The sequence below is a fragment of the Pan troglodytes genome, chromosome 19 (assembly GCF_028858775.2).
Source record: "Pan troglodytes isolate AG18354 chromosome 19, NHGRI_mPanTro3-v2.0_pri, whole genome shotgun sequence".
Taxonomy (NCBI): Eukaryota; Metazoa; Chordata; class Mammalia; order Primates; family Hominidae; genus Pan; species Pan troglodytes.
Genome location: NC_072417.2, coordinates 84,038,045 through 84,063,941, shown reverse-complemented (window position 1 = coordinate 84,063,941; position 25,897 = coordinate 84,038,045). Strand labels below are relative to the sequence as shown.

At 36.8% G+C, this 25,897-nt stretch overlaps 1 long non-coding RNA gene across 2 annotated transcripts in view; it reads left to right on the top strand.

Moving 5' to 3' along the window:
* The window catches only part of LOC107969313 (uncharacterized), a 178,356-nt gene that overhangs the window by 99,147 nt on the left and 53,312 nt on the right, over positions 1-25,897 (top strand). The window contains exon 3 of one of the 2 annotated variants that reach the window (XR_002940248.2): positions 3,553-5,397. The exons of the other annotated variant lie outside the window; for it this stretch is intronic. This is a non-coding gene — a long non-coding RNA (uncharacterized LOC107969313). Of the gene's footprint in view, positions 1-3,552; positions 5,398-25,897 lie in introns of those variants that run through there. 2 annotated transcript variants of the gene reach the window in all.

Here is a 25,897-nt window from a genome sequence, read left to right as displayed (position 1 = left end):
CCAGTTCCCATTTGCATAAAACATAAAAATATATATAAAAAAAGAGTTGAGTAATGATATAAATGGTTTATGTTCCTGATCACATTCTCTTTTCACCTCTCCCACTTTTTTTACTCCCACTGAATGTGTTCTTAACAATGATTGAAATGTCTAATCATTCAACTTCTCTTTCCTCTAGGCCTTCTGGCCCTCCTGAGTCTCATGTGGCTGTTCCCAGCTGTGATCCAGTGACACATATTTCAAACATGCTATCATATCACCAGAAGTCTTGATTTATTTCATCTCTCCCTCCCTTGATTATCTCATTTCAATTTACTGACAAAATGAAATCCATCCATTATGAAATATTTTTATGTATCTCCTCTCCATCTCAGAATTTCTTTCTTAAACCAACTAGTCTTTTCTAGTTCTTATTTTTTAGTTTATGTTTCTTATTTTAAATATACATATACCTTAATGTTTTTTAAAACCAACCTTTAGCTTGGCCATAATCTCTTTTTTTCCTATTAACTACAAGTTACACTCTATTCGATTACCTCCTATTAGTTTCTACATAACTTTTCTCTTACAGACTTCTGCTAAGTGTACACACATGTTCTAGTCTAACTAATTCCTCACATCTATTAGAGTTTAAAAAATCCTTCCTGGCAGGGCACGGTGGCTCACGCCTGTAATCCCAGCACTTTGAGAGGCCAAGGCGGGCAGATCACAAGGTCAAGAGATCGAGATCATCCTGGCCAACATGATGAAACCCCGCCTCTACTAAAAATACAAAAATTAGCTGGGTGTGGTGGCACACGTCTGTAGTCTCAGCTACTCGGGAAGCTGAGGCAGGAGAATGGCTTGAACCGAGGAGGCGGAGGTTGCAGTGAGCCGAGATCACGCCACTGCACTCCAGCCTGGGCGACAGAGCGAGACTCTGTCTCAAAAAAAAAAAAAAAAAAAAAAAAAAAAAGTCACATTTCTTTCTTAGCCTTTAAATCCAAGTCATCTATTATCTGCCTCTGACATAAGTTCTCAGAATCCTGTCCCATTAGATCTTACCATGTGAGTGCATTTTTGCTATGCTGGAAAATTTGTAAGGCTGAACACAACATTCACTTTCTCATTCTGGAAATACGCTGATCTTTCAGCTGGAAAGTCCTTCATCTCGATTTATAAAACTCTCTCCACTTTTCAAACGCTCAGATTGATAGCCAGTTCCATTTTTATACTACAGTCATGCACTGAATAATGATGTCTTGGTCAATGATGGACTGCATATGTGACAGTGGTACTATAAAATTATAATACCATATTTTTACTTTACCTTTTGTATGTTTAGATACACTAATACTTAGGTTTGTAGCTTAGGAGTGATAGGCTACACCACGTAGCCTAGGTGTGTAGTAGGCTGTACCATCTAGATTTGTGTAAGTACATTCTATGATGTTTGCAAAATCATGAAATCACCTAACAATGCACTTCTCAGAATATATGTATATCACCATCATTGAGGAATGCATGACTATGGTTGTATCTTCAGTGCTAACAAAAATAACCAGGAAACTGAGGACTGCTCAATCCTTTTCTCACAATAAGGAAAAATATCATAGGAATATCAATAAGCCTCAGACCCATTAGGATTTGGAGATAGGTCTATATCAGCAACCTGTTTGAGAGTAGAAAGGACAGGCATTTTCATTTCATAACTATGGCATTACCTATGTGAAAACCATTTTTTCCCCTATGTCAAGTCTTATGAAACTTAGATTTCTTCATGTTCCTGTAGTGGGCTCATTTTTGCTCCTGAATCAGACCTCCTGATTCCCCAGGCACTTCATAAAGGCTTTCGTCTCTTTAATTTCAATCAGCTTTGAATTCTAAGATATGGATATTTTCTTTGTTTCTCTCTACCCAGGTTTTACAGAATTCTGGAAATTAGCCTAAATTGTTAGTAATGTTATAGTCTTTAAATTGCAGTCTCAAAAACTTGACCCCATTGACTGGGTTAGTGATATGGTTTGAACGTTTGTCCCCTCAAATCTCATGTTTAAATGTAATCCCCATTGTTGAAGGTAGGGCCTGGTGCAAGGTGATTGGGCCATGGGGATAGATCCCTCATGAATGCCTTGGTGCCCACCTCATAATAATGTACGAGTTCTCACTCTGAGTTGATAGGAGATCTAGTTGTGTAAAAGAGTGTGGCACCTGCCCCAGCTCTCTCCTTCTTGCCATGTGATATGCCGGATCCCCCTTTGCCTTCCACCATGATTGAAAGCTTCCTGAGGCCTCACCAGAAACAGATGCCTGCATCAGGCTTCATGTACAGACTGCAGAGCCATGAGCCAAAATAAGCCTCTTTTCTTTAAAAATTACCCAATCTCAGATATTCCTTTATGGCAATGCAAGCAGACTAACATAGTTGAATTGTCTCCCAAAATTCACATCCACATGGAACCTCAACTGTGATCTCACTTGGAAATAGGGCCTTTGCTGATGTAATTAGTTAAGATGAGGTAATACTAGGCCCTAAATCAGTGGCTGGTATCCTCATAAGAAGGCCATATGAAATGAAGGGAGACACAGGGAAGAATGCCATGTGAAGATGGAGGCAGAGATTGGAGTTATGTGTTTATAAAGCCAAGTAACACCAGGGATTGATGTCAACCAGCAAAATCTAGGAAAGAGACGTGGTACAGATTCTCCCTGCAGCCACCTTGGTTTTGAACTTCTAGCCTTTGGAACTATACAGAATTTTTTTTTTTTAATTTAAGCCACCCACTTAATCCATGGCATCAAAGACTCGACACCTAGATTAAAGCAGAACACATCTTCTGCAGTCTTGTTTGAGATGTGTGTGTGTGTGTGTGTGTGTGTGTGTGTGTGTGTGTGTGTGTGTTTTATTCCTGACACATGCCAGAAAATTGCAGCCTTGAACCTTTGGTAATAGACTGAGGAAAATTCTCTGAGAGCCTGCTTTCCTATCCATCTTCTCTTTCTCACTGCAGAGTTCTTATCTCCTATGTCAGAATGACCCTCAAACTATTCCAGGAGAATATTTATCTGACGCTTTTATGAAATTCAATTTGGACATCAAAAGCCTGTTCCTTTATTATCAAACCTCTTGATCAAAACACATTTTTCTGCCTGTTGTAACTTCGTAGTACCCTCTGCCTCCATTATATCATGTTCTGCCTTAAGCTGGAGCTAGTAGCCCAAAAATTTTGCACGCACCTGCCTGCACCCCCAATAAAAAAGCCTGATTAAACTCTTAGGGGCAAACACCAGCCTTCATTCATATTTGTCTACAACACAATGCCTTCACTAATAAAGTCATTCAATACCCATGTATTTGCAGCCCACATTATAACAGGAACATTTCAAAGTACTTAACAGGTGTTTGGTCAACATGCCTTGGATCAAAATGAATGATATCTAAAGCTTTCCTTTTCTTCATTTTAGCCTGTTGAAAAATGAGCCTGGACTCACTTTGCTTTAGTTTAGCTACCCTTCTGGTTAAATTATTTGATATCAGATACCACTGACATCCCTTCTTTTTCTTTGAAACAGGAAACAATGCCAAGAATATGTTAATCTAAACCCATGATGTTTCTACCTCTCAAAGAACAGAGAGAAAAGGAAACTGGAGAGAGGCCAGAAGTGACCAACTCTATTCCCTCATTTCTGTGTTATACTCCCTTTGTCTAATCTGCCCTACCCTACCAGGTGGTTTAAGAATTTTATCCTTTCTCCAGACTAGAAGAGGAAGTGGGCGCCGGAATTAGGTGTATACAAATTGTTGGAAAGCCTTTGTGTGGATTTGGAGGGCTGAAGTAGAGTATCATTTTTATAAAGCAGCCCAAGCCTCTAATCTGAGCAGGAAGATTCACACTCATTCTCTGGCATGAGTCCTATCAGGAGGATCACTGAAGCCAAGGCTGTAGAAATAAATAATTAATCTCTCCACCCAAGGAGGCTAGTAAACAATATTCAATACGTGAATACTGAGTTCTGCCAAGAGGAAGAAGCATATAAACCAGGCAACTGCTGAACGCATTGCCAAAAAGGGAGACTTACGCATCATTCACTAAAGCTTTCCAAAAACTAAATCAGATCCAAGAACAGACAAACTCCTGCAGAATGACAATGGTGGAGAAATTGACCTCCCAGCATTGCAGACTTACATCAGTTGTTCTGATGTTCTTAGTTATATCAGATTCCTTCCAGAATCTTCTAAATATATCAGACGGTCAGACACAACCCCAGGCCCTAATAAAAAACCCTGATGCTGGCCTACAGATGTGCAATTTAATAAACTTTCTCCATGATTCTGGTACACATCCAACATAGAAGAACCACTTAGTACTTCTATCTGGCTCGTATTTCTTCCACTATTTACTAAATGTCGACCTTAGGCTAATTTCTTAAATCCATGTCCAAGGGTTTCTTTAAATGGAGATAATATTACCTTATCGTCAATCTATTGTAAGAATTAGATTAAAGGGTGCATGCGAAGGACCAAGCAGTGTAGATGTCACACTGTAAGTGCTTAATACGTGTCTCAGCTTATTATTCTGCAAGAGAAGTTAACTGCCTAATAGATTGTGTAGATATCAAGTGCCCCTCGTGGCACTTTAATCAAAAAAATCTGTTGTTAATTCCTATTGTAAACCTCAATTGCTACATCAGCCAGCTCTTCAAAGGGATAAATATGACATTATTATTTTCTAAATGACTTTTATTTTCTAAATGCTCTTAGAGTGTTTGATCCCCCGGAAGCTATCATCATTAATGATTTCTCGAGTATACTGAGAGTAATGTTTAGGTGTAAAGGAAGTGAAAAGTAAACATGAATGCTTCTTTGCTCTTCAAAGATGAAGGTTCTGAGATCAAAGAGCCTGAGTGATGTGACCACATCCCTAAAGATGGTGCCAAATGCCGCCCTACTGATAAGGCTGCTGTGGGGACCGTGCACCTGTGTTCTTCTCTTAATACTTACTCTGGGTCTCTGTTGACAAGGAACATTTTGAAGTTTCTAAGAATTATTTAATAACCCTAATAGTCATTGTTTCTTTAGTGACTCAAGTCTACACGTGTAATGCTCAGGTTTTTCTTTCTTTTTTCAATGGGGAAACGTATTTTTTTTTTCTTGTAGTCTCCTAAATAACAGATTATATAATAAAAAAGAGAAACTTTCTCAAGAAGGAAGCTATCTGCACTGCTCTGCTGAACTCTAAGCCACCTCTGCTACTAAAACAGATAGTAGCCCCTGTTGGGGTCTCTGGAGCAGGGAAATCCAAGCTGTCATGGAGCATGTATTCAGTAACCAAAGAGGATTCTACAAGTTTTGTTTTTCTGGCTAGGTGACTTCAGCCCATCAAAGACAAAGCTGAAATAAAATAATCTGAATGATCACTCTCTCTATTCATTTTTTTACAAATAGATTTTATTTTTATGGCAATTTTAGGTTCAAAGCATAATTGAGCAGAAAGTACAGAGAGTTCCCATATATTCCCTGCTCCTAAACAGCACAGCCTCCCCCACTATCAATATCATACCCCAGAGTGGTACCTTTGTTGCAATCAATGAACCTACATTGACACATCATCATCAACCAAAAGTCCACAGTTTACATTAAGATTCACTCTTGGTGTTGTACATTCTATGGATTTTCACAAATGCATAATGACATTTATTTAATATTGTAAATATATTGTTATCTACAATCTGGACACCACTGTCATGTCACATAGAATAGTTTCACAGCCTTAAACATTCTCTGTGCCCTGCCCATCCATTCCTTTCTCCCCATTAACCTCTGGCAACCACTGATCTTACTGACACCATATTTTGTCTTTTCCAGAATGTAATATAGCTAAAAACATTCAGGATGTGGCCTTTTTGGATTGGCTTATATCACTTAGTAATTATGCATTTAAGGTTCTTTCATGCCTTTTCATAGCTTGATCGCTCATTTCTTTTTGGTACTGAATAATACCTCAATTGTCTGGATGTATCATAGTTTATCCATTCACCTCCTATTCTATTCAGTTTTTATTTCTTTTTCTTCTTCTCCTTTTCGTTTTTTTGTTTTTTAGAAACAGATTGCCTAATAATGCCAAATGCTACTCTACTGATAAGACTACTGAGATCTAGATTGTAGATAACAACTTATCTACAATAGTATGTAAATGTCATCATGCATTTGTCAAAATCCATAGAATGTACAACACCAGGAGTAAACTCAATGTAAAAATGCCTCACTCTGTTGCCCAGGCTGGAATGCAGTGGCACAACCTTGGCTCACTGCAACCTCAAACTCCTGGGCTCAACTGATCCTCCCACCTCAGCCTCCTGAATAGCTGGAACTACAGGCAGGAGCCACCATGCCCAGCTAATTGTGTTTTAATTTTTTGTAGAGACAGAGTCTCACTATGTTGCCCAAGCTAGTCTCAAACTCCTGGGCTTAAGCAATTCTCCTGCCACTGCCTCCCAAAGTGCTGGGATTACAGGTGTGAGCCACCATGCCTGGTCCTCTATTCGGTTTTAATGCTTAAAATTCTCTTCTCTTTTTCCTCCACTGCTAGGTTTATTAAATTTTGCTTTGCCTTATGTGGTGACTGTGAGAGTGCATGACTCAAAGGTCTTGTGACAGGGAACATTATCGATTGACAGCTATCTTGATCCAACCCTGTGTTTGCATGGAGGTGATGCCGCTGTGGGCTGCCTTCAGCCAATGACTGTGCACAGAAGGGGCTAAAGGACTCATTCCTACCAATAGTAGGGCTCTACAGAGGGCGACTTTTGTGTGAGAACTTCCCAGTGGCTTGGCCAAAACTTCCTTGAAACTGAACTGCGGTAGAGACCCTTCTTGCCCAATTCTTCTTCCATTCTTGTCTCCTCCAACAGATGTCAGACCTGTTTTGAAATTGGAAAGCTCACCCTACATTCATCTGCTTACTTCTACTATAAAGCTCTTGTATATCTAATCTTATCTTGCTTTATGCTTCCCAGGGCACCTGAACTCTCCTAGGTACAATAATTTGGTCTGTCTATGCAAAAGAACAAATACTTTTCAACATCATAGATTCCATAGACTAGTGTTTCAGCAACTTTATTGTATATAATAGTTCCTAGGAGTCTTGTTAAAATATAGAATCTGATTCAATCAGGATGAGGAACGGCCTGAGATCCTAACAAGCTCCAAAGTGATGTTGATGTTGCTTGTCCTTGCACCACACTTCGAATAACAGAATTCTAGAAATGTAAGTTTCCTGTATTATAAATTATTCCTTTTGCTCCAGATACTTCAGTTTAAAAGCAATATCCTTAAAGTGTTAGTTTCAAGCACATCTTTTAATAAACAAGGGGAGATATCTAACTGAAGTTATCATTGTGAACACTTTCACACATAATCGAAAACTTTTGCCTAGACAAATTTACTGGGCTTAAGGTAACATATTGTATTTCAAAACATAAGGAATAAGTCCTTACTGTAAATAGACACAAGTCCTTGGAAAATTTAATCACAATAGTGATTAGAACAATTTTTCTATCCCCCTTAAAACACACACACACACACACACATACACAGACAAACATACACACTAAACCTCCCTTTCTTCCTTTTTGTATTATACTTTAACTTCTGGGATACATGTGCAGAATGTGCAGGTTTGTTACATAGGTATACACATGCCATGGTGGTTTGCTGCACCCATCAACCTGTCATCTACATTAGGTATTTCTCCTAACACTATACCTCCCCTAGCCCCCTACCCACTGACAGGCCCCGGTGCGTGATGTTCCCCCTCCCTGTCTCCATGTGTCTCATTGTTCAACTCCCACTTATGAGGTGTTTGGTTTTCTGTTCCTATGTTAGTTTGCTGAGAATGATGGTTTCCAGCTTCATCCATGTCCCTGCAAAGGACATGAACTCATCTGCTTTTATGGCTGCATAGTATTTCATGGTGTATATGTGCCACATTTTCTTTATCCAGTCTATCAGTGATCGGCATTTGGGTTGGTTCCAAGTCTTTGCTATTATGAACAGTGCTGCAATAAACATACATGTGCATGTGTCTTTATAGTAGAATGATTTGTAACCCTTTAGGTACGTACCCAGTAATGGGATTGCTAGGTCAAATGGTATTTCTGGATCCTTGAGGATTCGCCACACTGTCTTCCATAATGGTTGAACTAATTTACACTCCCACTAACAGTGTAAAAGTGTTCCTATCTCTCCACATCCTCTCCAGCATCTGTTGTTTCCTGACTTTTTAATGATCACCCTTCTAACTAGTGTGAGATGGGATTTCATTGTGGTTTTGATTTGCATTTCTCTAATGACCAGTGACAGTGACTTTTTTCCATATGTTTGTTGGCCACATAAATGTCTTCTTTTGAGAAGACATTTGCCCACTTTTTGATGGGTTTGTTTGCTTTTTTCTTGTAAATTTGTTTAAATTATTCATAGATTCTGTATATTAGCCATTTGTCAGATGGATAGATTGCAAAAATTTTCTCCCATTCTGTAGGTTGCCTGTTCACTCTGCTGATAGTTTATTTTACTGTGCAGGAGCTGTTTAGTTTAACTAGATCCCATTTGTCAATTTTGGCTTCTGTTACCATTGCTTTTGGTGTTTTAGTCATGAAGTCTTTGCCCATGCCTATGTCTTGAATGGTATTGCCTAGGTTTTCTTCTAGGGTTTTTATGGTTTTAGGTCTCATGTTTAAGCCTTTAATCCATCTTAAGTTAATTTTTGTATAAGGTGTAAGGAAGGGGTCCAGTTCCAGTTTTCTGCATATGGCTAGCCCGTTTTCCCAACACCATTTATTAAATAGGGAATCCTTTCCCCATTGCTTGTTTTTGTTGGGTTTGTCAAAGATCAGATGGTTGTAGATGGGTGGTGTTATTTCTAAGGCCTCTGTTCTGTTCCATTGGTCTATATATCTGTTTTGGTACCAGTACCATGCTGTTTTGGTTCCAGTACCATGCTGTTTTTGTTACTGTAGCCTTGTAGTGTAGTTTGAAATCAGGTAACATGATGCCTCCATCTTTGTTCTTTTTGCTTAGGATTGTCTTGGCTATACGGGCTCTTTATTGGTTCCATATGAAATTTAAAGTAGTTTTTTCTAATTCTGTGAAGAAAGTTAGTGGTAGCTTGATGGGGATTGCACTGAATCTATAAATTACTTTGGGCAGTATGGACATTTTCACGATATTGATTCTTCCTACCCATGAGCATGGAATGTTTTTTTTTCCATTTGTTTGTGTCCTGTCCTATTTCCTTGAGCAGTGGTTTGTAGTTCTCCTTTCTTCCTTTCCTGTGGTCTTTGTATCAGCTTGTTGGAAATGAGACTGTGGAAAGCAATGTCATTTAGAAATAATTAATACATTTGCCCATAATTTCTAAATCCTCACATTAGCTGCGAGAGGGTGGAGCATTTTGTTTCCTATAAGAGCTTTCACAAAGCAACTTATTGCCATCCTTTGATGAGGGTGTATTTTACAGGCCTTATCTTATAACTTTCCCAGGTCTGAATAGTCCAAATTCCAGATTTAAATAGGTTTTAAGAAATAGTTGAACTATGCAATATTTTTCCATAAAACTTTTTTCATCTTCCTAGTAATTACGGTTCTTTTATTTTCACTGTTTTATTTTTCTATGCTATCAATTTGGTTAAAGTTTAGTTCCATGGTAAATATATAGAAATCCAAATTAAGAGAATGTTCATATGTCATTCTTTGAATATCATGATTCATGCCACATACACTATGCCAGAATTTCACCACCACATATATGTTCACATGGCCTACATAACTTTCCTTTTACCATGAATTATTTTATTAGGAAAAAAATCTCATTTGCTGACCATGTGTAGGGAGATATGTCGACATTTATTAATTTAATCACCAAATATGTAATATTTAAAGATAACTTTATTTGAATAAATTCCATAAAATTATATTAAAATATGATATTTTCTCAAAGGAAAATGAATAAAAAGTATTCATCACAGGATGTCTCTAGAAAGTATTTAGTAGTAATAGTAGTGCTGTCCAATAAATATATAATGTAGCCCATATGTGTAACTTTAAATGTTCTTAGAGCCAAATATTTTTCAAAAGTAAAAAAGGAACAAGCAATGTTAATTTTAATAATGTGTTATTTAACCCAAAATATAAAAATATTATCTTTTAAAAATGTAATCAACATAAAAATCACTGATCAGCTATTTTACATTTTTTTTTGAATTACATCTTCAAAGTCAGCTGTGTATCTCATACTTGCAGGATGTCTCACTGTGAGTCTGTCACATTTTGAGTGCTCAGAAACCACACTTGACTAGTGGCTACTGTATTCAGCAGTGGAAATCTAACAAATGAGATAAGGAAAAGTATGAAAGCCAGAAAAAAAAAGCCAAAAATGAGTTAGATCATGACAAAAATTTTAGCGATGATAGCAAGACTGTATGTATGTGTGTATATATATGTGTGTGTGTGTGTGTGTATGTGTCTCAATATATGGATATATGACATTTGTGACTATTTTTAAGGCTAGAAGAATAAGAAGACAAAGAGAACATACTCATCAATATTACAACGTTAAGCTATAAAATACAATTACAATTATGCTTACATTGGATAAAATACTTTCTATGATTTATTATTCTTTTTGGAAATAATGTATCTTCCCTGCCATCATGAACATGTGTTTGTAGATCTAATTGGAAGTGCAATTTAGAACATAACAGCAAGTATTTTTTGAGCACGCACTTTGGGCTTAGCACTAGGTTAGAGTTGTGGGAATTTCCAAAACATCAACACATTTCCTATCCAGCAAGTGTGATGTACTGGAAGGAGTCAGAGAGGGCTAGATTTGAATCCTTATGATCAAATTGCTACCTTCTCTAAACTTCATTTATTTCCATAAAATAGGTGTAATAATACTTATCTCACAGTGTATAGTATTTATTAAATGAGTGCAATGCCTATCTCACAAAAGTGACCTTACGGAAACAAGCTGCTTTTTATCTCCATGACTCTATTTGATAGTAGATTATCATCTACTTTGTGCAGGAAAGATAATGTCTCAAGTACTTCTCAAGCAAGTCAAGACAGCCTTTAATGAAAAGCTTAAATATGTAAGGTATAATAACAGACCCATAGAAGTTTAGAGAATAACAATTGAAGATTATCCAAAGGGAAGGGCATTTGAATTTTCTTTCATCATCATAAAAATTTAAGGAAGAAAATTTGGGGAAGAAAAGATGAGGGGAAAAAAATTCTAGAGAAGAGGATCAAGGCAATAGCTATGCAAGTAGTGGGCATGGTAGGGTAACCAACTAGGCCAATTTGCTTAGTACAGAGGAGGTCCCCAGAGTGCAGGACTTTCAGTGCTAAAATCCAGACAGTCCTTGGAAAATTGGGATGTTTGGTCACCGTAGCACAAGGTAAAAAGTTCAGTAGGTGCATTGGTAAAGAGAATGAAGAAGCTCAGTTTGATGGTCACAAGATTTTCATATTATGAGATGAATAGAAAATAGAGTTAAATGGCAAGACGGAGCAAGGTTTTGATGGGTCTTGAAATACACGTAGGGCAATGTGAAAAACACTAGGGAGTATTGGCCAAACAGATTTAACAAATGTGGAAGAAAAAAATGGCCTATGCATCAAGAGAATTGAGTCTTAGTTCTGGTTTTGCCACCAACTCTGACTCCCCCTCAACTTTTACATCTGGGGACTCATTTCTTTTTTCACCTGTAAATAAGGAGGTTGGAGCAGATGACCACCATAGCCTTGGGTGGCTGGAATCGGTTGTGATTCTACTGATGGCAACAAAGCTCTAATATCCAGAATCCATAAGGAACTTAAATTTACAAGCAAAAAAACATAACCCCATTGAACAGTAGGCAAAGGACATGAACAGACACTTTTCCAAAGAAGACACACATGGCCAATGCATATATAAAAAAAACTCTCAATATTGCTAGTCATTAGAGAAAAGCAAATTGAAACCACAATGAGAAACCATCTCCACACCAGTCAGAATGGCTATTATTAAAAAGTCAAAAAAATAACACAGGCTGATGAGCTTGTGGAGAAAATGGAATGCTTATACACTGCAGGTGGGAATGGAAATTACTTCAGCCACTGTGGAAAACAGCTTGGCAATTTCTCAAAGAACTAAAACAGAATTACTATGCTACCTAGCAATCCCATTATTGGATATGTACCCAAAGGGATGTATATCATTCTACCTTAAAGGTACATGCGCACGTATGCTTATCATAGCACTATTCACAATAGCAAAGACATGGAGTCAACTTAAATGTCCATCAACAGTAGATTGCATTAAAAAGCTATGGTACATATACACCATGGAATACTATGCAGCCATAAAAAATAACAAGATAATGTCCTCTGCAGGAACATGGGTAAAGCTGGAGGTCATTATCCTAAGCAAACTAACATAGGAATGGACAACCAAATACTGAATGTTCTCACTTATAAGTGAGAGTTAAACTTTGAATACAAGTGGGCACAAAGAAGGGAACAATGGCCACCAGGGCCTACTTGAGGGTGGAGGGTGGGAGGAGGGTGAGGATTGAAAAAGTACATATCCTGTACTATGCTTATTACCTGGGTGACACAATAATCTGTACCCCAAAACCCTGCACCAGGCAATTTACCTAAATAAGAAACCTGCACATGTACCCCTGAATCTAAAATAAATGTTTTAAAAAGCATCATATTATATACCATAAATATATAGAATTTTTGACAATTGAAAAATAATTTATAAAACAAATAGAAGAAATTAAAATGAAATAGTTATTTCTAGAACAACAAAAAAGGAGCCATTGAAGACTTTCACCATACTGGTGGTCCAAGAAGAAAAGCTGTATATTTAGGTGAGAACACTAGAGTATCATTGGTTTCCCTATCATCTTGGAAGCTTTTCATACATTTCTCCAGCACTATAACTTGAAAGTCTCCTAGCAATACAGATTGATAACATGTCCTCCCATTTCTTCCATGAATAGCAGTAAAAAACTGTAGGCAGTGGGTTCCTGAATTCTCTAGGGAGAAGTGTCCAAAATCCAGCTAAATTGAAGCTACTTGTTCATTACTTTCAGAACATTAAGGACATTAAGATATAATTATTTCCAAGAATTCAGAAGAAAGATGGCAGCGTAGAATACCTCCATGAGCACTTTCCTTGAAAACACACTTTTATGAGTTACTGCCTCACTAACAGAACCATCATGCTAGAATTTTGTGTCACTTTCAAAAGGCAGTTTTGACTTCGGAAACTGGAAAGAGAAAGAATGATCAAGACAGGGGAAATGAGGGTGACAACTAGAGACAGACTCTCTAGAGCTAAATAACTCAGTTTTTATCTCATCTGAGTTCACTTCCTTGACTTCTATAAATAGAATAGATTATAAGACTTTTAGCTACTATCTCCTAAGAAGCTTATCTGTTGACTTCCTAGATCTCATTGGCAGAAATACTACTCTAAATTTAGCATTTATAAACATTAATTTAGCCAATAAATATTTAGAGCTAGAACTTAATTTCTTGCCAGAATAAAAGTATCATTATAAATTATCATGGAAGAAAGAGAAAATAATAATAATGCTTTGGAAAGTTCAACAATGAGAGTAGTCATGCAAAAGAGTGATTGCTCCTGCTCTCCATGTTTAAGGGAAAAAGAAGGAACATCTTAATTACACTAACGGCTTAATTTTTTTCATGTAATTACAAGTTTAAAGTTTTTCTTTGCTGCTAATTTTGTATGAAACATATTTGTGCTAAATATTGCCTTACCATACACCTAGAGATGTTTATTTACACAGATGCAGGATATTTTAATTTAGGGGGAGGGGGTCATTGAAACCAGTACCCAAAGCCAACTGCTCTTCAATTCCAATGGTAATTTGTGGCTTTTCTTAGATTTAGTGGTTACAAAGGAGCCTTAGACTCTGTTGATCATAACCGATACTACACCGCTATTTTATATGAAATTTAAAAAAACAGAGTTCTTACTCTCGTAACCCATTAAATATTTTAGCTCACTTTAAGTGGATAGAGCAATGGCGGCAAGGAAGAGGTGGAGGGAATCTGGGTGGTATCACACAAGTGAAACCAAATTTCCACAGAAGGGAACTACTTGTCCGGTTTCTTTATCTTAGCCAAGAAAACAAACTTGGGTCTGCGTATAAAATAAAATAAGGTAGTAATAAAATAAATTAGGCAATGAGCCAAGTTTAGAATTCATTTTCTTCTTGTTTTATTTCCATGCGAACATCTATGCAGAAATATTTACGTGAAGACAAAATATTCCACTGTATATGTAACATATAATTTATTTAACGAAGTGTATGTAAGTTTCTGCAAACAGCGACATTCATACAGATGCTGTTCATGTCACAAATCATAAAAAAAGAAATATTGATCAAGAATAAGGGAATGGGCTCAGAAATGTAAACTTTCAGGATGTTTGAAAGTCTCATTTGAATGATATCCTAGCGATGAGATTTTTCATACGTTATCTTCACTCTCCTCCACAACTAGCTGAGTATTCTATGAAAATAAGAAAAACATAAAGAGAAAAATCTCAAAATAGTGTCAGTTTATATTCTGACGAAAAGGAACAAGGTGAAAAAAGGCCAAGAAAGTAAGTCTTAGATTGGTGCACATATGTGGGGAAGAAAATTCCCTTTTATTGCAATGACAGCTTAATCAAGGACTTGATTTGATCATTAAGATTAAATGTTTCAATTTAAATTGAGAAATTTTAATTTAAAATTTTAACTATGGAGCACAATTTTCTATGAAATGTTGTCTGAAAGCAGTGGCAAGTTTAATTTCATACAAAAGTCTTAAATGTCTATGAATGTTCAGCCTTTTTCTATAGAATCCCTAGTAGAGACTTGGGAACTTCTGTGACTTCTTTCGGATGAGGATTCAGACAGTATGAATATGACAACGTTTTATCAGATTTTGTTTTCAGGCTGATATACTGGTATCATATTTTAACTTCCTTTAAAGAAATCATATGTTTGACTCCATGGCTGAAGTATTCAGAAGCTGCATGGCTAATTTTTTGGCTGAAAGAATCATACTTTATTTCATTTATTTTCGTTCAGTGTACAGAAAACATTTCTTGCCATAGCTCTGTCACTAGGTCTCCCCACTTAGCTAAGAAGGAAAAATAACATATTGTTATAACTGGCATATAGTTGTAGCTTTTTTAGAACTCCAAATATTAATTAGACTTGACTAAAACACAAGAGTTCCTGAAATGAAAATTTTGTTGGAGTCGAGGCAACAAAAAGGTTAAAGAGTTAATAAGCATTAAGATTTAAAATAGCCCAGGACAAAATTTCTAAAATGCTATAAAATATTTAAAATTATATGTTTAAAACCTATTGCTTAAAATCAGTATGTTGAAGAGTTATCTGCACCCCATTTTCATCACAGCACTGTTCACAATAGCCAAGACATAGAACCAACCTAAATGTCTATCAGTAGGCAAATGGATAAAGAAAATGTGTATATACATAATGGAATACTAGTCAGCCATCAAATAATGAAATCCTCTCATTCATGGCAACGTAGATGAGCTTGGAGAACATTATGTTAAATGAAATAAGTCAGGCAGAGAAAGACAAATACTGAATGTTCTCACTCATACATGGTAGCTTAAAAAAAAGTTATGTTCATAAAATTAGAAAGTAGAATTGTGATTATTAGAGGCTGGAAAAAAGAAAGATGTTGGGGTGTTGTGGGGGCGGGGGAATAGAGAAAGGATGGTTAACAGATACAAAATTACAGCTAGACAGGAGAAATAAATTCTAGTTTTCTATAGCGCTGTGGAATGACTCTAGTTAACAATAATTTATGGTATCATTTCAAACAGCTAGAAGAGAATTCTGAATGTTCTCAACATAAAGGATAAATGTTTTAGGTGATAGATATGCTAATCAATCATTACACATTGTATACATATCAAAATATCACTCTGTACCTCCTAAATGTGTGCAATTATTATGTGTCAATTAAAAAAATTAAAGATCCGAGCATCCAAAAAAAGTTAAGTGGTATGATATCACCATGGTAACCAGTGAGCATGAAAAAAAACCTACCTACTTCAACTGTATCCTTTACACATAACTACAGAATGGAGAGTAATCATATTGAGGAAAAAATGGAGCAATGAAATTTCATATAATTATACAATTGCTTGGGCCAAAGACAGTATACTGCTTGATAATTAAAAATGACATGTATAAAATATTTAAATGTTGGGTATGAAACTCTCTCTAAAATAGAAAATAAAGTCTGATTGTACATTGATAATATTCAGCAACATATAAATGAGCCTGTAATTACATGTTTGTTTCTAAAAGTTCCTCTTACTGCATATCAATATTACTGTTAGACCCTTTACAATGAAAATCAAACACATAATTCCTATGTGAGAAAGGGATGTTCTAAAGTTACTCTTCCATTAACTGATGCCCTAAAATGATTAAGGGTAGGGATAGACATACAGAATTACTAAAACACATCAAGAGTAATAGCAAAGAAATTTAGTGGTAAAATGCAAATTATTCTCTTTGAAATCAGGTAGAGAAAGGAAGTCCATCACAACCACATTTGTTTAACATTTTTAGTACAGTACAAGTAAGACAAGTTGGAAATATGCAAGGTACACAAATTAGAAAACACTACAGAACTATCTTTCACACACATATGTCCAAAAATATAGATGAGAAAATTTACTAGGAGTAATTGAGCTTAGCAGGTTTGCAAGATTTAAGATTCATGTGCAAAACCCAATTGCATTTCTAGCCACTAGAAACAAAGAATGAGAGAGTTATGAAAAACTTACCCTATTTACCTAAAAACCTGTAATTATTCAATCAAAAGATGCAGAAGACCTTTAATATTAAATTATAAATCTTTATTGAAAAAAGCTAACTAAAAAAAGAGTGAGGAAAACTTAATATTGTAAAGATTTCAAGTTCCCCCAGATATATACAAGATATTTTCAGTCAAAATTTCAACAAGTTTCATCATAAAATGTGACAATCTGACTCAATGGCATTAAAAAAAGAATCGAGTAACAATAATAACACAATAGGAAAAGGAATAAGTGTTTGTCATGCAAGACATATAAACTTATCATAAAGCTACATTATTTAAGGGTAAATTTTTTTTTACACTACATTATTTATGTGTAAAGGATACAGTTGAAGTAGGTGGGTTATTTTTTCATGCTCACAGGTTGCCATGGTGATGTCATACTACTTAACTTTTTGTTGTTGCTCGGATCTTTAATTTTTTTGAATGACACGTAATAATTGTACATATTTAGGAGTTACAGAGTGATATTTTGATATATGTATACAGTGTGTAATGATTGATTAGCATATCTGTCACCTAAACATTTATCCTTTCTTTGTGTTGAGAACATTCAGAATTCTCTTCTAATTGTTTGAAATGATACAATAAATTATTGTTAACTAGAATCTCATTAAGTAGGGTTTGGGGAAATGGTTGGTTTACATGTGCTTTAGCCTGTCTCAGAGCGCATAGCCTTTTGCAGTTCTATATTGATGGGGGAAGTTCTATTTGACTTTTTACCTTCAGCAGGCTTTGGGCTTTGACTTCTGACTCAATTCTGACTTCTGACCCTTCTCCATTTGACTTCTGACCCTTCCCTGCCCCCTTGTGGTTGCCAGAGCTAGAGGCCAAGTTTGCCAACATAGGTAAATACCATCAGCACTGCATTCCGGTGCTTTGTTGGTAATTATCTTAGTGCTATCTTCCCTGTGAATTTTGGCACAGTCACTCCTTAATATCTTGACTCCTTAATATCTTGACAGCACGGCAATGTGCTGACATATTGTATTAGTCTGTTTTCAAGCTGCTAATAAAGACATACCCAAGACTGGGTAATTTATAAAGGAAAAGGTTTAATTGACTCACAGCTCCACATGGCTGGGAGGGTGGGAGGGGGGCTCACAATCATGGTGGAAGGCAAATGAGGAGCAAAGTCATGTCTTACATGGCAGGAAGCAAGAGGGCATGTGTAGGAGAACTGCCCTTTTATAAAACCATCAGATCTCCTGAGACTTATGCACTATCATGAGAACAGCACGGGAGAAAAACCCGCCCCCATGATTCAACTACCTCCCACCAGGTCCCTCCCATGGGGACTGTTACAATTCAAGGTGAGATTTGGGTGAGGACACAGAGCCAAACTATATCACATATGTTTCAGCAATGGAGCAACTAGAGTGAAGAAACAAACCAACTTATATATGGAATCATGATATTTGACAAAGATGACCTGGCCAATTACTAGGAGAAGGAGGAATTAGTCAATAGACAGAACTAAGCAATTGGCTTCCCATATGAAAAATAACAAAACGGTATTTCTATTCTATGACATATGTAAAATGTTGTAGTAGAAAGATTAAAGATTTAAATGTGGACTTCCATTTTAGTATTAATAGGCTATGTTGTTGAGACCAAATCACTCCCTGAAAGCAACTAATGAAGCAGAAAAACTATTTTAGTTGTCATTGAAAACAGAACAGCAATGATAAGATAATAAGGAGTGACACTGCCAAAATTAATGGAGAAGCAGGAGCCAAGACAGCTAAGCAAAGCACCAGGACACAGGAATCACTTTTTTCCTGATGGCGACTGCATACATTGGCAAACTTGGTCTCTAACTTTGGCAACCAGCGGGGGCAGGGAAAGGATATTAACTGGGTTCGATGTCAAGGCCCAGTAGCCTTCCCACTGCCCCCAATAGGAAGCCAAATAGGGAAATTTCTCACATCAATATGGAACCTCCCAGGCTATACAATGTGGAGCAGCACTAAACCCCTTTCCCAACCCCTAGGGAACGGAATAGATCACCTTAGGAAGAGTGGGGTGGTTGTTATTGAAAAGAAGAAAAAAATTCCTGCAATAATGTTGCCGTGGGTCGACTCTCACAGAACTTTGCAATCCAGCTTCTAGATACCAAGGTGGAGAAGGGACCTTAAGCTGTGCATTTAGCTTGAAGCTTTCTGGGGCTACAATGTCCCCAGGTGCAGAGCAGAAGCAAATGCAAATCCTTACCCATGTGGTATCTGAGTTCAAATTTTAAAAAAGGTTCTTCTCCCATAAGATGTTACTTGCATCTACCCAAAAATTTATGTGACAAGTACAAGAATTTAAGGCATCTGTAAAGTGCTAGGTAGTCCATTTAGTTGTGCTACCTGGAGGCAGTGCACAGCCTGGACGACTTTGTACTGCATCCCTAAAGTGAAATCTCATCCTATTTCTTAAGAATGCCCACAAATTGTGTTTAAAGGACAAAATAAGGTGCTATTTTGAAATTTAAATATAACAATAATCGCAACTAGGTAAATTAACTAAATGTTTCAGTTAAAAGTCAAAGATAATCAGGCCAGATTATAAACATAAACAAATTACATATTGTTTTCAAGGCATATACTTTGAGTATAAGAACACATAAAGGTTTAAAATAAAGGGGAGAAATATGTAAATAAATAACAAAAAATAACAGAAATAGACTAACTTGTTTTTGTATTAGTAACACTTTTTGTGTTAAAGAGAATCACTTTACAATGACACAAGCTTCACTTTGCCAGGAAAAAAACATTGTAACCAGTTTAAATGATTATGGCTTAAATGACATAGATTTATGATACATTAAAACCAAATTAAACATAGATAAAATACACGTTATTTACAGTTGCATCAAAAGTTAGAAGTACTGAGGAACAAATCTAACAAAAGTGTAAAATATCTCTAAGAAAAAAATATAGAACTACTGAGAAATTTAAATAAATAAATAAATAAACGGGATGACAGACAATGTTCATGGAGTGAAACCTTAATATTGTAAAGATTTCAACTCCTCAGTCTGATCTCTAGGTTTAATTCCATCCCAATAGAAATCCTAATGATTTTCCCGTTGGTAGGCCTTGACAAGAAGATTCTAGAATTCACATAAAAGTGCAACAAATTATAAATAGACACAAACTCTAATAAGAATCAAGTTAGATAACTTTCTGTTCCTGTTATTAAGCCTTATTTTGAAGCTATAGTGATTAAGACAATGCAGAATTTGTGCAGATAGGTATGTAGATAAATGCAAAAATTTGTGATAACTCAGAAATAGACCATATTGTATATACTCATTGTATGACAGTGGTGGTACTGCATAGTTAGGTTAAAAAGTACACATTTTAAAACATTTTGTATTTTAATTTATCTTAATTAAAAATTATTTTATTTCATTTTTATTTTTAATTATTGATTCTAGACTTTCAGAAATGTTGCAATATTAGTACTTTTCTAAATAGCCTTCACCCAGATTATCCAAACATTAAACTTTTTAGCATACACTCCCACACATACACACACATACACACACACACTGAACAAAATAAAGATACAAAAGGATGTGCAGAATAGGACTCCATTTGTATAAAGTCTAAAGACAGATAAAATTGAACTCAATTTCTGAAAGGTAAATAGATAAAACAATAGAGGAAAAAAAGAAAATGATTCTCATCAAAGTCAGGATAGCAGTTACCTCAAAGAGGCTGATTATCATCAAAGTCAATATAGCAATCACCTCAAACAGGTGAAGCTATCACAGAAGAGGTATGGGTGATTTTTTTTTCTTCGAGTGCAGGTAATATTTTATTTCTTTAATTAGATGATGTGGCTTACTTTACTGCACATATACGTTCAATTCATTTCTTCATGTAAAACACATTTCACCATAAAATTTTTAAAAACATTTAAACCAGAAAGAGTGGAACTTGAAACAAAAGGTAAGTTTAGTTTTATCAATTCTATAACAATTTAGTTTTATCAATTACTTTGACAAGTAATTCTTTAATACTGGTAAGTTCTACTTTATTAAAAATTTCTTTAGTGAATACCATTCTTAAGATTTTACAGGAACCCTTCTGGCCTGAAGTTTGGTGGTACAGTACCCCTTTGTCATGTTATTTATTCAGAGTTTCATAAACAATTATTTGTTGCTTGGCTAAATAAGTGTCAAAAAATACATAATGCAGTTTTTGGCCTGGAGAAATTTACAAATAAACACAATATTAATTGATTATTAATTCATTAATAAGAAACTAATTAAAGGTAGGACCTAAAGTACAACCACTGCATCTTCACCAGGCCACTCACCAACCTGTTGACTTTTGTACCCAAATACTTTACCCTCTTGACAATGGAGGGGAATTATTTACACTCCTGTCTAAAGTCTACCCCCTCTAACCTGTGCTGCAAGAGCATTACTCAGCAATTATTTCTTTGGCTACTATATTATCAGTTTTTTCTTTCAATTAGAGTCATGCTCATCATAAATCAAACATTTTGTTATTTCTTGCATCCTAAAAAAGCCCTATATATCAGAAGTCCAGGAAAATATTCATTGTATTTAATTCTTACCATTTCACATCTTTTCAAACTCACTTCAACCAGGCTTTTGCTCTCAGCCCTCCACCAGAACTTCTCCTGTAAAGGTCCGCAGGGACTCAGTGTTGCTAATATCCATGATTAATGATTAGTCCTCATCTTATTTGATCTGTCACCATACATTTGACCCAGTTGATCACGCCTTCATCCTGGAAACACTTGCTTTGTTTGGCTTCCATGATGTCACTCTACCTTGTTTCTTACCTACTTTATTGCCTTCTCATTCTCAATTTCCTTTACTACATTTTTGCATTCCCCTCAATGAAGCGATGTTGTTTCTCTGGGGTAATATCTGAGGTTCGTTGTCCCACGGCCATGTAAGTTTAATAGGCGAAAGAAAGAGAAGAGCTCTCCGTGCAGAGAGGGGTCCCAGAGAAAATGAGTTGCTGCTTCTGCAGCGAAATGCAGAAGGTTTTATGGACGAGCTTGAGGAGGCGGTGTTTGATTTACATAGGGCATAAAAGATTGGTTGGACCAGGTGTGCCATTTGCATAGCACGTCAAGAAGCTGGCCACCCCACCCTAAACTTTTATTATGCAGATATGTTCTCTACCTGGCCGGCATCATGTTGCCTACCTCTTTACTGTACACGAAGAGACAAAGAAAAGGGAATAAGGGGCGTCCACGTTGAACACACCTGGCTTCCAGGTAGCCCTTTTCTGTTGGCACAGCTGCCGGCATTTCCCCCATGCAAGCTTCCGGCTTCCTTATCTTTTTTTGCAGCTCGATTTTTCAGGATGCTGTTTGTTAAAAAAGAAATGATTTGGCCGGGCACGGTGGCTCACGCCTGTAATCCTAGCACTTTGGGAGGCCAAGGCGAGCGGATTGCCTGAGCTCAGGAGTTCGCGACCAGCCTGGGCAACATGGTGAAACCCTGTCTCTACTAAAATACGAAATTTAGCGGGGCGTGACTGCATGCACCTGTAGTCCCAGCTACTCGGGAGGCTGAGGCAGGAGAATTGCTTGAACCCGGGAGGCGGAGGTTGCAGTGAGCCGAGATCAGGCCACTGCACTCCAGCCTGGGCGACAGAGCAAGACTCTGTCTCAAAAAAAAAAAGAAAAGAAAAGAAAAGAAAAAGAAATGATTTGGGGGCTGCTTTTTGTTAAAAGGGAAATTCCGCCGAGGACTCTCCTACCCTCATATCTGCCTAAATAATTTCTTTTTAGCTCCTGTATCATCAATTTCTAAACATTGGATGGGTATGTCCCAGAATTCATGGTTATTTTTTTTTCTACCTACTTACACTCAATGCCTTGGTGATTTCATCCAGTAGCATGGTGTTAAATCACACCTACATGCTAAGGATGGGCACATTTTTACATTTTCAGCCCAGGGTGCGCCACTGAATCCCAGACCTCCGTTTGGATGTCTACCTAACAGAATTACTGAGATTTCTCCAGTAGCGTCCTACTGTCTCACCATCTCAGCCAAATCAAAACGACATCCTTCAAATACCTTCATGTCTTTCTCAATCCCTCCCTTTCTCACACCCCATATCGAATTTTTCAGTATATGCTGTCAACATTTTCTACTCTCTGTAAACAGTATTTATATAATATTTTCTTGGATTATTTCAGTCGACTCTACCTCCAAGTTTCTCTCCTTGCTTCTTCTTATTCTCCCCTAGAGTCTGATCTCAATACTGTAACTGGTAGGATGTTTCTAAAACAGATTACGCCTCTTCTCGTCTCAAAACCCTCAAAATGATTTCACACTTCACTCAGAGTAAAAGCCAGTCTTTTGTTTGTTTGTTTGTTTGTTTGTTTGTTTTGCTTTTGTTTTGTTTTGTTTTGGTTTTTAAACTTTTATTAAGTTCAGGGGTACAAGTGCAGGTTTGTTACAGAGGTAAACTTGCGTCATGAGGGTTTGTTGTACAGAAGCCTAGTACCGTTTGTTATTTTACCTGAACTTCTCCTTCCTCCCACCCTCCACTCTCCGAAAGACCCCAGTGTGTGTCACTCTCCTCAATGTGTCCATGTGTTCTCATCATTTAGCTCCCCCTTATAAGTGAGAACATGTGGTATTTGTTTTTATGCTTCTGTGTCAGTTTGCTAAGGATAATGAAAAGTCAATCTTAAACAGCCTACTAAGCATCTATGATCTTGGCTCTGAAGTCATTTCCCACTTGCTCGCTTTAGTAGAGCCAAGCAGACATATAACTCTTTGCTGCTTGGAGCACGGGCATGACGCCTCCTTGACACCTTTGCACTTCCTCCTCTCTGGCCTGAAATATTTTTCTCCCAGGTTTCTGTGTGGTTCATTCTCTTGCCTCTCTTGTTTAAATATCAACTTCTCAGGGAAGCAACCTACTGTAAAATTGCAAGTCTCCACTCCCGGTACTCACAATCTTCCATATCCTGCTTTATTGTATCCCTGAACACTGACCAAGATATAACACACAGTATCATTTCCTTATTCACTGTTAGTTGTTCCACCCTTAAATGTATCTGTTATTTTCACTGATGTTGCCCCAGCTCCTAGAAGAATGTCCAACATGTAGAAGATGCTTAAGATATAGTTGTTCAATGAATTAATTGTATTTCTTTATATAAACTGTAAATCCTTTAAAGTTTGGAGATGGGAGAGAAAAGTATTAGGCAGAGGAGTTGAAGAGTTTTGAACATATACAATTCCTGCTTGCATTTTACATGCCATATGTGGTTGAAATCAAGCAGAAAGAAAAACACCCACATTGGATGGATGGGATGAAAAATAGGCAGAGTTTAGAAAAAACCATCTTCCTTCAGAATAAGATTTATGGTTTCTAGGCAGTCCCTCATCACCATTTTGGGGTATAAAATAAGAACTTTTTTTACTAAGATTCTGATTCTCCAAGAATACTTTTCCTTCCTAAGGTTCTCTTGCCATGATAAATCAAAGACTATGAACAGATTAGCTGTGGCTGAGAAGCCTAGTTGTCTACCTGTATCTGGGACTTTTTTCTTCTACAATAATAACACCTTACTATTTGACTAGACACATGGCCCCCTTAAGTAGTAGCTATAGTTACATTCTCCCTGGAAACTAGGTGCAGTGATTAGGTTCTGGCCAATGGAATATAAGGAAAATTGTGTGTGAGACTTCTAGGGCACACCATTAAGGTGTAGGGGCATGCCCTTCTGCCCACTTTTTCAGCGTCATGCTGCCTGGAATACAAAGTTGTAGCTGGGGCTTAAGGAGCCATCCTGGACTATGAGGTATTAGTCCATTATGAAAAATGGCAGAGCAACACAATGGAAAATTCTAGGGTCTCGAATAATTGAGAAGCTGCCAAACCAGCCTCAGGCTTTACTTCTGTGAGAGCAAGAAATAAACCTCTGTGTTTAGGCCACTGGTAATTGGGTTTTCTGACATTTGCTGTTATCACTAAAATTGCTATCTGCTTATCGCTAAAATAGAAGGTAGTAATATTTATTATTACTAAAATCTCCAGTTATCCTAAAAATGAAATTTCTTCTCTCAGATGTCATATAATAATATAAATCCACTAGTAAAACCCAGTTACTAGCAAAGCTGAAAGAACATTGAACTTGGAGTCCCGACAGGCTTAGAAACCTCCCACTGTTCCAGCATTAACCCTTTAGTTGATAGATTTTAGAGAGGTTGGGGTGGTCCTATGGGCATGACCAGACTGGCTTGGCCAGGCAAGGAGTTTTCAGGGAACTTGGAGAAGGGGCTCTTTGTCAACCAGTCTGGAAGGTTTCAATATCTTAGCAACTTGAATGTCTGTGAAAGTGAGGATCATTTCACTGTCAGCTTCCTCTTCCTCTAATAATAACGCCATGCAAGTGAAGTAGGAATTCATCTCCTTTGACTTTTATTTATGTGTTTTCAGTAGAAGTAATCCCACTCTAGGAACAGGGTGGAATACATGACACTAGGTAAAATCTGTCAGAAAACCCAATTGCTGAATCGATCTCAAGGTCAGTAAATTAAAAACCTAGTAAATATAAGACACATTATCACTGCTAAAGAAGCGCGATCTATGGCCATTTATATTCGATGTTTTAGTGATATAAGCTTGGCACTGCAGGACTCATAAGTGGAGCTTGAGAATGAAGCCAACAGAGTAGAAAGAATACCATTCAGTGCTGAGATGCTGGGTGCCAGTGACATCTTCCGAATCCTGAATTCAGCCATACCTGAAACCAGGAACTATCTATGGACTTTTAAATATTCAAAATAAGAATTTCTCTCTTTCCTCTTAATCTAGGTTGGGTTGATTTTCTGCAATTTGTAACTGAACCATTCCTACCTGGTATAATGTACAAGAATTTTAACCTTCAGATGCATCAGAAAAGAGCGTTCTAGATAGAGAATAGAATGGGCACAGATGCAGAAAGGTAGGCATTATTTTTGTAAAAAAAAAA